The sequence below is a fragment of the Peromyscus leucopus genome, chromosome 11, assembly GCF_004664715.2.
Source record: "Peromyscus leucopus breed LL Stock chromosome 11, UCI_PerLeu_2.1, whole genome shotgun sequence".
NCBI lineage: Eukaryota > Metazoa > Chordata > Mammalia > Rodentia > Cricetidae > Peromyscus > Peromyscus leucopus.
Genome location: NC_051072.1, coordinates 593403 through 604807, shown reverse-complemented (window position 1 = coordinate 604807; position 11405 = coordinate 593403). Strand labels below are relative to the sequence as shown.

The following is an 11405-nucleotide window of genomic DNA, read 5'->3' as shown; positions in this document are numbered from 1 at the left end:
TTGTGTTACAACTAGGTATTGGGCTGGACAAATATTTTGCAAGTTTGTCAGAATTTTGGTGCCATCTCAAGAAGAGAGATTATAGTAAGAGAAGAGGCAGCACATTCTGAGTGAGGATGAAAATGAAAAGTGGCATCAAGTGCCACTGTGAATACCCTGGGCGTTAAAAGAAGTTAATGAATACATTGAGCATCCCCACACCTACTAAGTTACATTACAAATAGAAGAAGGATGATTGTCATTGATGCATTTGTGCCCCTATATTTTTGATAGACTGGCCTCTTATGTATGAATAAGAAATGATTGTTTTGTCCTTAACTGAATCAGACACTGACATGATATTATAGGGCTATCGGTCAAGGTGCAGCCTTATGTATAACTATGATATATACACAAATAACCACACTGAGAAGTGTTTCACACAGACTGATATTGTAGGAAGTGGGAACAACAGTGAGGCTACTAAACGGTGTATTTATAAGTAACAGGATAAACAATGTATAAAATGCATAGAGGAATTAAGACTCAGACAAGATGTCAAGGGACAGACAGTAGACTCATATGGAAAATCATTGTCCCATAAGCCTTAAGACATGGTTTATGAACAGCAGAATCCTTGTAAATGTGTAAGAAGAGTATGGCTCACATGAAGTGTTAATAGATAAAAACAAGAATTATTTATTCATTTGTAAGTATTAAGACAACGCTTACATTATAAGCGTTGGCTTAGGCTAGATACATATCTGATTTTGTTTTGTTTTGCCTTGGCATTTTGTTTGTTCTTTGTTTTCTACTTTTTATTTACAAAGATGGTCTCTAAAAATTGCCCAGTCCAGCCCAGTCTTAGCTCTCCAATCTGTCAGGCAAAAGCCTCTGAGCAGCTAAGAGCAGATCAGACATAGCGAGGCTGGTTTCAAAAATTATATTAAGATGTTTTTCATTCCCACACTGGAGTCTTGCTTCGTATTCTAAAGTAAAACTGAGTCAATGTGATTATTTTCAGGATGTAGGATGATTAAAATCAGAACGTGAACCATAAATGACCTATAAACTTAATACTTCTGTCAAACGCTCCACTCACATTCACCCATCTCCTGTTTTGGATCTCAAGGCGAACACCAGCCTCACTCCACCGGGCTGTTCCACAGGCTCTGTTTCTGCTTACCAAACTCTACAGTGGGTTGCCAGGGAAACTCCAGAAACTGAAAAACAAAACAAAAAAAAAAACCAACATACCTGGGTTCCCGAATTCGGTGCACAGACTTCTGGGAAATGTAGTCTATGGGACTGTGACGTCACAGGGAGAGTTCCAGGAGATTCTCTTTTGGCTTTTCGTTTCCACACATGCGTCTGCCCCAAAGTTGGGCGAGAGTCCTGCCTGCTGTGCATTACTGTTGCGTCTCTGACATGGAGGTTAGTCCCGGGTGCAGCGCAGCCTGAGGCACTGTGCGGAGTCCCGGGATCTGTCTTGGAGGGAGCAGACCTGGGCTGGGTGGGAGGGCGGAAGAAGCTGCCTTGGAGGTGCTGTGCTGAACTGGCTGGGTCACGTGAGGTTGCAGGTCAGGGCTGGGGAGAGGGCCATAGGGACTGTGCCCTGAGTGACAGTTTCCTTAGGTCGCCGCTTGCCACCCGAGTCTGCCTCGGGCTTCTGAGACAGGAGAGCTGCCTGGTAGCGCGGAGTAGATGTTAGTGCAAAGTCCAGGATTGCAAACTAATGATGGTCAGCTGACTGCCTGCTCCTGAGGGGGAGCTGGGAGCTCAGTGAGCAGCTTTGGTGGGGAAGCATGCTTCTCTAGCTGAGCCGTTCTCACATGGACGCTGTCAGATTTCTCAGAATCTGTAGAGCAAACGGGGTCTGGTCCTTCGTGTACTCTGGAGCCGGCCTAGTGTAACGGTCTTGTGTTCATTTTGTCTACCAGTTATAGAATTAAGAGAGGGGGGCAGGAGAGGTGGCTTAGCGGTTCAGAGCACAGGCTGCTCTTCCCGGAGGATCTGAGTTCATCGATCTATATGTCTATGCCAGAGGCCATGGAGAGACATTGTAAAAGATTTGCACAGGGTCAAACACATGCAAGGAATAAACCTGAGCAGCCCAGATTTTCATCACATTGTCATTTTCAGTTATTATTTGTGCCTGCCATAGTGTCCTCCATAGTCATTATCAAATGCAGCAACATATTTTGAGTTGGAAGGTGTGTGTGGTTGCAAGGCCAATTCTTCCATTGATCTTTGTTTCAGGAAATGCTGTCCTTCTGGGATGTGGCCATTGATTTCTCTCCAGAAGAGTGGGAATGCCTGGAACCTGCTCATTGGAATTTATACAGGGATGTGATGTTGGAGAATTACAGCAACCTTGATTTTCTGGGTGAGGATCTCATCCATAGTGAATTCTTATTTCAACATCAACATGTAGCTTCCTCGCTTTGCATGGTATCTCATGGGAGCATTTCAACAGTGAGTTTCATAGCCTTCATTTTAGAAAAGTTAGGGAGGTTGGTGTATAGCTAAGAAACATTTCATTGTTTTTCTTTCCATGTGTTTGAACTCACCAAATTAGAAGTATGTGCTCATCACTCTAGTGCGACTTTTAGAAATTCAATGGCATGAGACATGGAGCACACTTGATAAAGTATTTCACAGTTCAGTTTTTTACCTTTTCTTTTAACTTTTATAGATTCTTTGTGTATTTCACATTATGCATCCCCACCCCACCCATCTTCCTAACCCCCTGCTTCTACCCTCTGCCCTTGCAAACCCCCACACACACAACAAAATAAAATTTAGAACAAAAACCAAAACAAACAAGCCAAATTTTTTAATAAGGAGAAGAATCTTGTAGACGCTGTGGTGTGGCCCTGTGAGTCACACAGTTCACCCTTCAGTCCATCCATCTTCAGGCATTCCTTGCCACGAGTCTTTGGTCTGGGTCCAGGCCTCTGGCCTCCGCTGCCCCGTCTAAAATGGGCTCTCACTGGGACTCCTCCTGGGTATTCTATGTTTGTCCACTGCCATGGAGTTGCAGTTTGGGTTCTTGAAGTTTGTCCCTTTCACATGCTCCCTCAGCTCATGGACGAAGTGGATGTTGGAGTGGGCCAGCTCATAGCCCTGGTTCTGGGCCGGTCAGCTGGGCAGCTCGCCTGCTTTCTCAGCACCCAGGTGAGCTCTCCAACACGGCCTGGGCCAGCCCACGCAATGCAGCCTGCAGCAAGGAGCAGGGCCAGTTCTCCCGCTCTCAGGTCCTTGGGTCAGCTCCCCCACACTCACCCCACCAGCCCAGCCTCCCCTCCCCCGGTCTTGTCCAGGTGAAGTGCAGGACCCTCTTTCCTCATGGCTCACAGTTCAGTTTCAATGCTTTTCCCTTTGAACGAGACTCAGAATCTGAACATTGTACATTCCTTCATATACTGTATTTCATTTCGTGTGAGAAAACATTTAAGAAACTGATGGTCTGCAGTCAATTATTCCATCATCTTTCCTTATAAACAGTGTACTGGGAGGGACATGTCAATTCCCAGCAGAAGAACACTTCAATAACCTTGTTCCCTTTTCCTACAAACAGGTCTTGCTGTCTCTAAGCCACACCTGGTGACATTTCTGGAACAAAGACAAGGACCTTGGGATCTGAAGATACAAGCAGCAACCCCTGTGCATCCAGGTGGATAGGAAAGAGGGGGTCAGGGACAGGGTTGAAGTCTAAAGATTCAACAGATAGGCAGGCTTTCCCTCATGTATTGAAGATATTGTCATGGAAACAATTCTTTAGGTCTCTTCTTCTTATCTTTGATTTCAAAGATGGATATGTCTCAGAAGTTTATGATGGTTTAAGTCTCCTAAGCTTTCTATTTCCCTAATGGTGAGCTGTCCTTGTATTTACCATGACTCCTAAGACTCAGGGAAATGCCACTCTATGAACATGAGTCATTCATTTGCTGGGCTTGAAATCAGGCTCATGCCAGAAAGATCTCTACACTGAAATGAGTATGGTTTGGTTAATGAAGCCAGACCCACAGTTTCATTACAGAGAGTTAGACAAGAACAGAAAGCCCAAGAGTTTCAGTTCTGTTTATTAGGACAATTTGGGGTTGGGAAGCAGTTGGATAAAACTCAGATGAATTCAAGTTACCCTGTACAGTTCATTCCCCACTGATCTTAGGGAAGAGTCAAAGCATTAACTTATTTTATATGAGGATGTATTGGGCCATAAGGTACACTAATTTAACAGAGGGTCCTTTTTCGATGAAGTTGTACAAACAGTTAATTACCAGGGCCAGATCAGTTGTAGGAAGAGAAGGATGAGAGAGCCTGCTGGGCCTTTAGGTGTTGATCTATGGGTCCCCATCACACCAGTTTTGCAACCAATGATTTTGCGCCTCTCTTTCATGGCAGTTAGTGGATTGGGGCCTTTTATTAAGTTGTAAGTCTCCATTTTTTTTTTTAGGAAATATATTTATATCATATACAAAGACCAACTTTTATTTGGATATATACTCAGTCATAATTTTTTAAAGATATCAGAAAGTTTTATTTATACACCTGATATTCTCAGATATATCGGAGCTAGTAAAATGTCTTTTTTCAGAGTTTGGTCACTGGTAGCTATTAGGTTTATGTCAATAAGAAGCATTTTGACTAATAGTACCTTGAGTCTCATGGGAGGAAGAAGATATTGTGGTCCCTATATCTAAAAATCTTCTGTTGAGTTCTACAAACTTCTTCTGTGTGTACAGGTCCATTGGCTTTGGAGTTTGTCATGGGAGCAGGACTGAGGAGCTCGTCCTAGATGTCTCTGGACGGTGACTCAGAATTAGTGATCTGGGTGAACTGTCACAGTCCACCTCACCTCCTCCTCAGGCCATATTGCTTTCTTTTCCTGATATGTGGGTCCACACGTGGAACAAGCAGCTTAGTTTAAATGAGTGCCATAGTTCATCCTGCTGTGCTGACTGGCCTTGTGGCAGAGCCTCTGTCATATATTATGTACCACTTTGCTGAGGACGCCTTACACAATCAGACATTGACATCTCAGCTCTGGGATTAGCTGTGCCAGGTGTAGGTACAAGGTTCCCCTGTACATAGGATACTCAGCATCAGTTCATAGGACATTGAGTACAGAGTGATTGCAATGAGTGTGTCCATTGCTTGAGACATTTATGTGCAGAGTCTAAGACCCTCCTCAGCATGAGAGAATCCACCCCCTGTCTTGTGGCACATGAAGAGTAATTTGTCTTCCCTACAGATACTGGGTAGAATTTCCTGGTCTGACTTACAGGCCAGAGGGAGACAGGAGCAGCAGACACTGACAAGTCCTATTCCTCATGCATCCTTATCTTGTGTTGAGACTAGAATGCCATTTATTCTGATAGGCCTGTGTCCCCTTGAGGGTAAGTGTGCTGTTTGATCCTGGGTGTGTCCTGCCATGCAAGTGTAGTGTAGATTTTTACTTTTTACTCAAGCATTCAATTTCAATAACCAGTTTTTGTAAAGTACATCTGATTTTGAATATTATTACATATTAAGCAGGCTTTAAGTTGAACTTGAATTTGTTTGAGATACCTTCCTAAGCTCAACTTTGATAACATATATGGAAGACTCTATTATGGAAGGTATGAATGTGTCTCTCCCTCTAATATTATCTTTGTAAATCAATTATATTTGTATTTAGCATGAATATAAACACAATTTTGGGCACATCAAATATATTTAATCACTCATTAGATGACTTACCCTTAACTATTATATCTTTGTTATATTTGTTGTAACAGGTTTTAGTAAATTAGTAACTCTCATCAGAGTATGATTTAATAAATGAAAATAATTTATTCCTGTTAAACATTTCAACCTTGCGAGGCAGTGGTAATACACACCCTTAATCCAAGCACTTGGAAGGTAGAGGCAGGAGAATCTCTGAGTTTGAGGCCAGCCTGTTCTACAAAGTGAGTTCCAAGATAACCAGGGTTACATCATGAAAGCCTATCTCAAAAAAAAAAAAAAAAAATAAATAGGTAAGTTTGTCATCTATGCATTGACATATAGGTTGCCTCTGCATAATTTCTGTTATCCACACGTGAGCCTGAAGTATTTTATCATGATGATAACTTTCAGATAAATATTTTCTTGTCATTAAAAGAAAACATAAAATACTGTCCTGAATCCTTGAACTATATTATTCAGTCTTTTTGTACACAGTGTACTTGTGATGCAACTTATCTTTTGTACCTTTGAAACTAAAAGTCTATACTTAGTATCAAAGTTGCGTTTATCTATTTTGGTCCAAACTCACACAATCACAGTTAGCTTCCTTTGTTCCAGACCTAGCTACTTTATAATCTCATGGATGGAAGTCCAGCCATAGAATATCTGTATTGCTTAATGGGCTTATGTCTGTTAGTAAAATCCCCTTACAACTTACTTAGCAATTTAGCTTGGAATAATACGCCATTATTTCTGTGTGCTACTTGGTTGTACTCTTTTTATTTTATTAATTATACTCAGTGCACAGAGGTATTGAAATAGACTGCAGTTTATTTATGGTTAGATATGTATCAGTTAATGTCTCCATTTAAAAAGTAAGCATTATAAGTATAAAAGATACTGCTTAGCTTTTGTTCATATCTGAATTTTGCTCAACAGGAACAATACCCAATGATTGTAATAATTACAGCAAGGCCACTGATTGTAATTCACTACATATTCAATGCCAGAGAATTCATACAGGGGAGAAACCCTACAAGTGTGGAGAATGTGGTAAGGGCCTTAGTTCTCAAAAAGCCCTATCTATACACCAGAGACTTCATACTGGAGACAAACCCTACATGTGTACAGAATGCCATAAGACCTTCAGTACTCGCTCATCACTTTTTATACACCAGAAAAATCATACTGATGAGAAAACCTACAAGTGTGAAGAATGTGGCAAATTATTTTACTATCCTTCAATGCTGAAGCAACATCAAAGAATTCATTCTGGAGAGAAGCCCTACAAGTGTGAAGAATGTGGCAAAGCTTTCTATGATCGTTCATTCCTGAAGCAACATCAAATAGTTCATTGTGGAAAGAAACTGTACAAATGTGAAGAATGTGGGAAAACATTTTCCTCTGCTTTAATCCTTAACCAACATAAAGCAATTCATTCTGGACAGAAAAAGTACAAGTGTGAAGAATGTGGCAAATCTTTTTGCTATCCTTCATTCCTAAAGCAACACAGAAGTCATTCTGGAGAGAATCTCTACAAGTGTGAGGAATGTAGCAAACAATTTTACTGTTTTCAACACCTTCAGGAACATCAAACAATTCAAACTGGAGAGAAACCATACAAGTGTAAGAATTTCATAAAGCCTTTCATAATTATGCAACCCTTAGGAGACACAAGATAGTTCATACTGGAGAGAAACTCTACAAATGAAGAGTGTATCAAATGTTTTTCTTCTTCTGCCCTTAGAAGACATCTAGTAGTTCATTCTGAAGATAATCCCTACAAGTGTGAAGAATGTGGAAAAATGTTTTCCTATGCTCCAAGCCTTCAGGAACATCAAACAATTAATACTGGAGAGAAACTATACAAGTATGAAGAATGTCACAAAGCCTTCGTTATCACTAAGCCCTTAGAAGAACAAGACAATTCAAGAGAAACCCTACCAGTGTGAAGAGTGTAGCAGATGTTTTTCTGCTTCTTCAGCCTTTAGAAAACATCAACCAGGGGCTGGAGAGATGGCTCAGAGGTTAAGAGCACTGGCTGCTCTTCCAGAGGTCCTGAGTTCAATTCCCAGTAACCACATGGTGGCTCACAACCATCTGTAATGAGATCTGGTGCCCTCTTCTGTATACATAATAAATAAATAAATCTTTAAAAAAAGAAAAAAAAAAGAAAACATCAACCAGTTCACTCTGGAGACAATCCTTATAAATGTGAAGAGTATAGCACATGTTTTTTCCTCATCTTCATCTCTTCGAAGGCATAAAAAAATCACTCTGAAAAAAACTCCTACAAGTCTCAGGAATGTGAAAGGCCTTTGTTAATCATTGTAGCTTTACTGAATAAAAGACAGTTCATATTGGAAAGAAGTCCTACAATTGTAAAAAGTTTACACTTCTTCAGCCCTTAAAAGACATCAAATAATTTATTCTGAATACAAATTCCATGAGTTTGTTGACTATGGTAAATCTTTGCTAATCATTCAGACCTTGTTCAAATCAAATGAATTCATAGTGGAGAATATTAACATAATTATTTTAGAATATCAACAGGAATATTATCTAACTTCCACCAGCACAAAGGTAAGAATGTCATCAGAACACAGTAGAGTCTTCTTTTTGTTGTCACCTCCACACCAGTTTGTTCAATGTGTTTGACACGTGCCTTGATTGATGAGTCACTTTCTCCTGTAACTATAAATGTTCCATGAATTGTTACCATATCATAACTTTGTTGCTTGCCCAGAATCTGAGATCTCAGCTGTGGCATAGTTACTGTTATTTTTTTCTAATGCGGTCACCCAAGCTCCTGTAATAGCTTCTCCCCTGGGTATGTAAGAAGCTCCATAGACTCATATTTCTCACTATGTTGGATTTTGGTGGAATGGTCTGCATTGGTACCAATTTGGGGTGAATGGGCATTTGTGTTTTTCTCCCCAAGGAAATGCTTATAGAACACATTATCAGTCATAGTTGATTCCAGAATAAAGAATCTCTTTCTCTCTCTCTTTTTTTTTTAAAGTTCAGAACAGCTTTTCTCATATGTCATGTCACAGAAACTTGGAACCATATTGAAATAAGGACCCGAGTCAATTCCACTCACTCAGCAGAAAGGATGTATTTGATTAGTGGATATGTGATCATCAAGTATGAAACATTGTAGGGGCAGATCTTTACTGTTAATTCAGATCTGAAAATGTCTTCTCAATCTCATGTTTACTAATTTATGGTAAACTGTTAATACAGGGTAATTCACACCTAAACATTAACAATCACTGACTTATAAATGATTAAGTCTTTACTGTGCCCAAAATTGTGTTTCTAGTCATGCTAAGTACAAGTGAAATTTATTTACCAAGATGAGATGGGAAGGAGGCCCAATTTATATCTCTCCTTTTATAATCTTCTGTATGTGCTATTGAAGTATATCCCAAAGCATGTACCTCAAAACTAGTTTAAACTTCATTTAGTATGACATGAAATTAAAAATCAACTGTAATTATGTTTTTAAAACCTATTTTGGGAGATAGAGGGCTAAAACTAAAGGTGTTAAATTTATAGTACCAATGCATGGCAGTTCACTGCCAGACCCAAGTAGCGTCATTTGGATGGGACACAGACCCTATCAGAGTAAATTGTGTGCAAGCCACATTACAGGATAAGGATGCACAAGGAAAGAAGACGTGATGGAAGTCTGCTGCTCCTGTCTCTCTCTGGCATGTGGCCAGATTAGGAGAACTTCCTAGAAAAGATGAATTATTCTTCATGTCTCACATGGCAGTCAGATGGATTCCCTTGCCAAGTAGAGAGTTTATACCCACATCCTAAATTTCTCAAGCCACAGAGGGGCAAATACCAATTATTCTGCCTTCCTTGTCTCCCTTTGTAACCAATGAGGATGCTGTCAATAGGGAATCTTTGTATCTAACCTGCCACCCAAATGGTATTCAATTTACATCATAGTTGAATTGGCCATGCTCCTACCCTGACATTCTGTTTTTCTCCTCCTAGCAAAGCCAGTTCCAGGATGACAGGTCAATGCATGATTCTGTAATGAGTCCTGAGAAGTTTTAAGTACCATAAGACAGAGTCGGCCAAGAGGCCAGTCAGTACAGCAGGATCACGTGTGAGCACTCATTTAAACATCAAGCTTCAGGATCCACCATGCACAACCAAGAAAAGAGCACTACCTGAGGAGAATGAAACCTGAACTGTGGATGTCCAGCCAGGCCAGCCTCTCTGAATCACATGCCGGAGATGATGGTGACCTGCTCCTCAGCCCCACTTGTAATGTGAATCCAAATAAATAAATTAAAAAAACCCTGGCATCAGATGTGGTGGTATTGTGTTCCCCAAAATATTGTGTACCTTAATAAACTTATCTGGGGTCAGAGAACAGAAAAGCCACTAGTTAGGCAGTGATAGCACACACCTTTAATCCTAGCATTCCAGAGGCAGAAATCCATCTGGGATCTCTGAGTTCAAGGCCACATTGGAAACAGCCAGGCATGGTGACTTGTGCCTTTAATCCCAGAAAGCGAGCCTTTAATCCTAGGGAGTGATGGTAGAAAGCAGAAAGGTATATAAGGCGTGAGGACCAGAAACCAGAAGCATTTGGCTGGTTAAGCATTATCTGGTTAAGCTTTCAGGCTTTGAAGCAGCAGAGTTCAGCTGGGATTAATTCTGGATGAGGACTCAGAGGCTTCCGTCTGAGGAAACAGGACCAGCTGAGGAACTGGTGAGGTGAGATAGCTGTGGCTTGTTCTGTCTCTCTGACCTTCCAGTATTCACCCCAATAACTGGCCTCGGGTTTGATTTTATTAATAAGAGCTTTTAAGATTCCTGCTACAATCAGATCTAGTGGTAAATGCTGAAAGATCAAAGAAGTAAAAGAGCCAGCCACTAGAGAGACTTCTTATCTCTACCAAATCCTCAGACCAAAACTGGGGCTGAGCTCCTGTCTCCTCCAACCTTATATTCCTGTTTCTACCTTCCTAGTGCTGGGATTGAAGGCCTGAGCTTTTACCACCTGGCTCTGTTTCTCTTTGAGACTGGAACTCCTGATCTTCCTGCTTCTTCCCAAGTACTGGGATTAAAGGTGTGTGCCACCACTGCTGGCCTCTATGGTTACCAGTGGCTGGCTACCCACTCTGATCTTCATGCAAGCTTTACTTGTTAGAGCACAAACATCGTATCACCACATTTCCCCCTTTATGGTCTAAAATAAGAAAAGAAGGTTATAACTAATATAGGATAAGGTATATATGATAAGTACAATAACTGTACACAATATATAAGTGTAGATGTAACCAACCATCTTATTAAGTAAGAAACGCAGAAACAATGTAAAAGAGAAAGCCAAGAGGTCAGAGCTCAGAGCTAAAATCTCACCCTTCCTCCTGCTGTCCCAGCTTCCCAGAAAAAAAGGGCTATTTCCTGTCTGTAAGTCGCTTTTCCAGTCATTCTGCCTTCTCATTGGTTGTAAACCCAAACACGTGACTGCCTCATCACTGTCTGAATGTACAGCCCCATAGGTCTTAAAGGCATATGTCTCCAATGCTGGCTGTATCCCTGAACACACAGAGATCTATGGGATTAAAGGTGTGTGCCACCACCGCCACACTCTGTCTATGGCTCTAATAGCTCTGACCCCTGGGCAACTTTATTTATTAACATACAATCAAAATCACATTTCAGTACAATTAGAATACCAC

The 11405-nt window shown here is 40.9% G+C and overlaps 1 pseudogene; it reads left to right on the top strand.

The window, feature by feature from the left end:
- The first annotated feature begins 290 nt into the window (after positions 1–290).
- Positions 291–10011, top strand: LOC114685543 (annotated as a pseudogene).
- The last annotated feature ends 1394 nt before the right edge of the window (positions 10012–11405 follow it).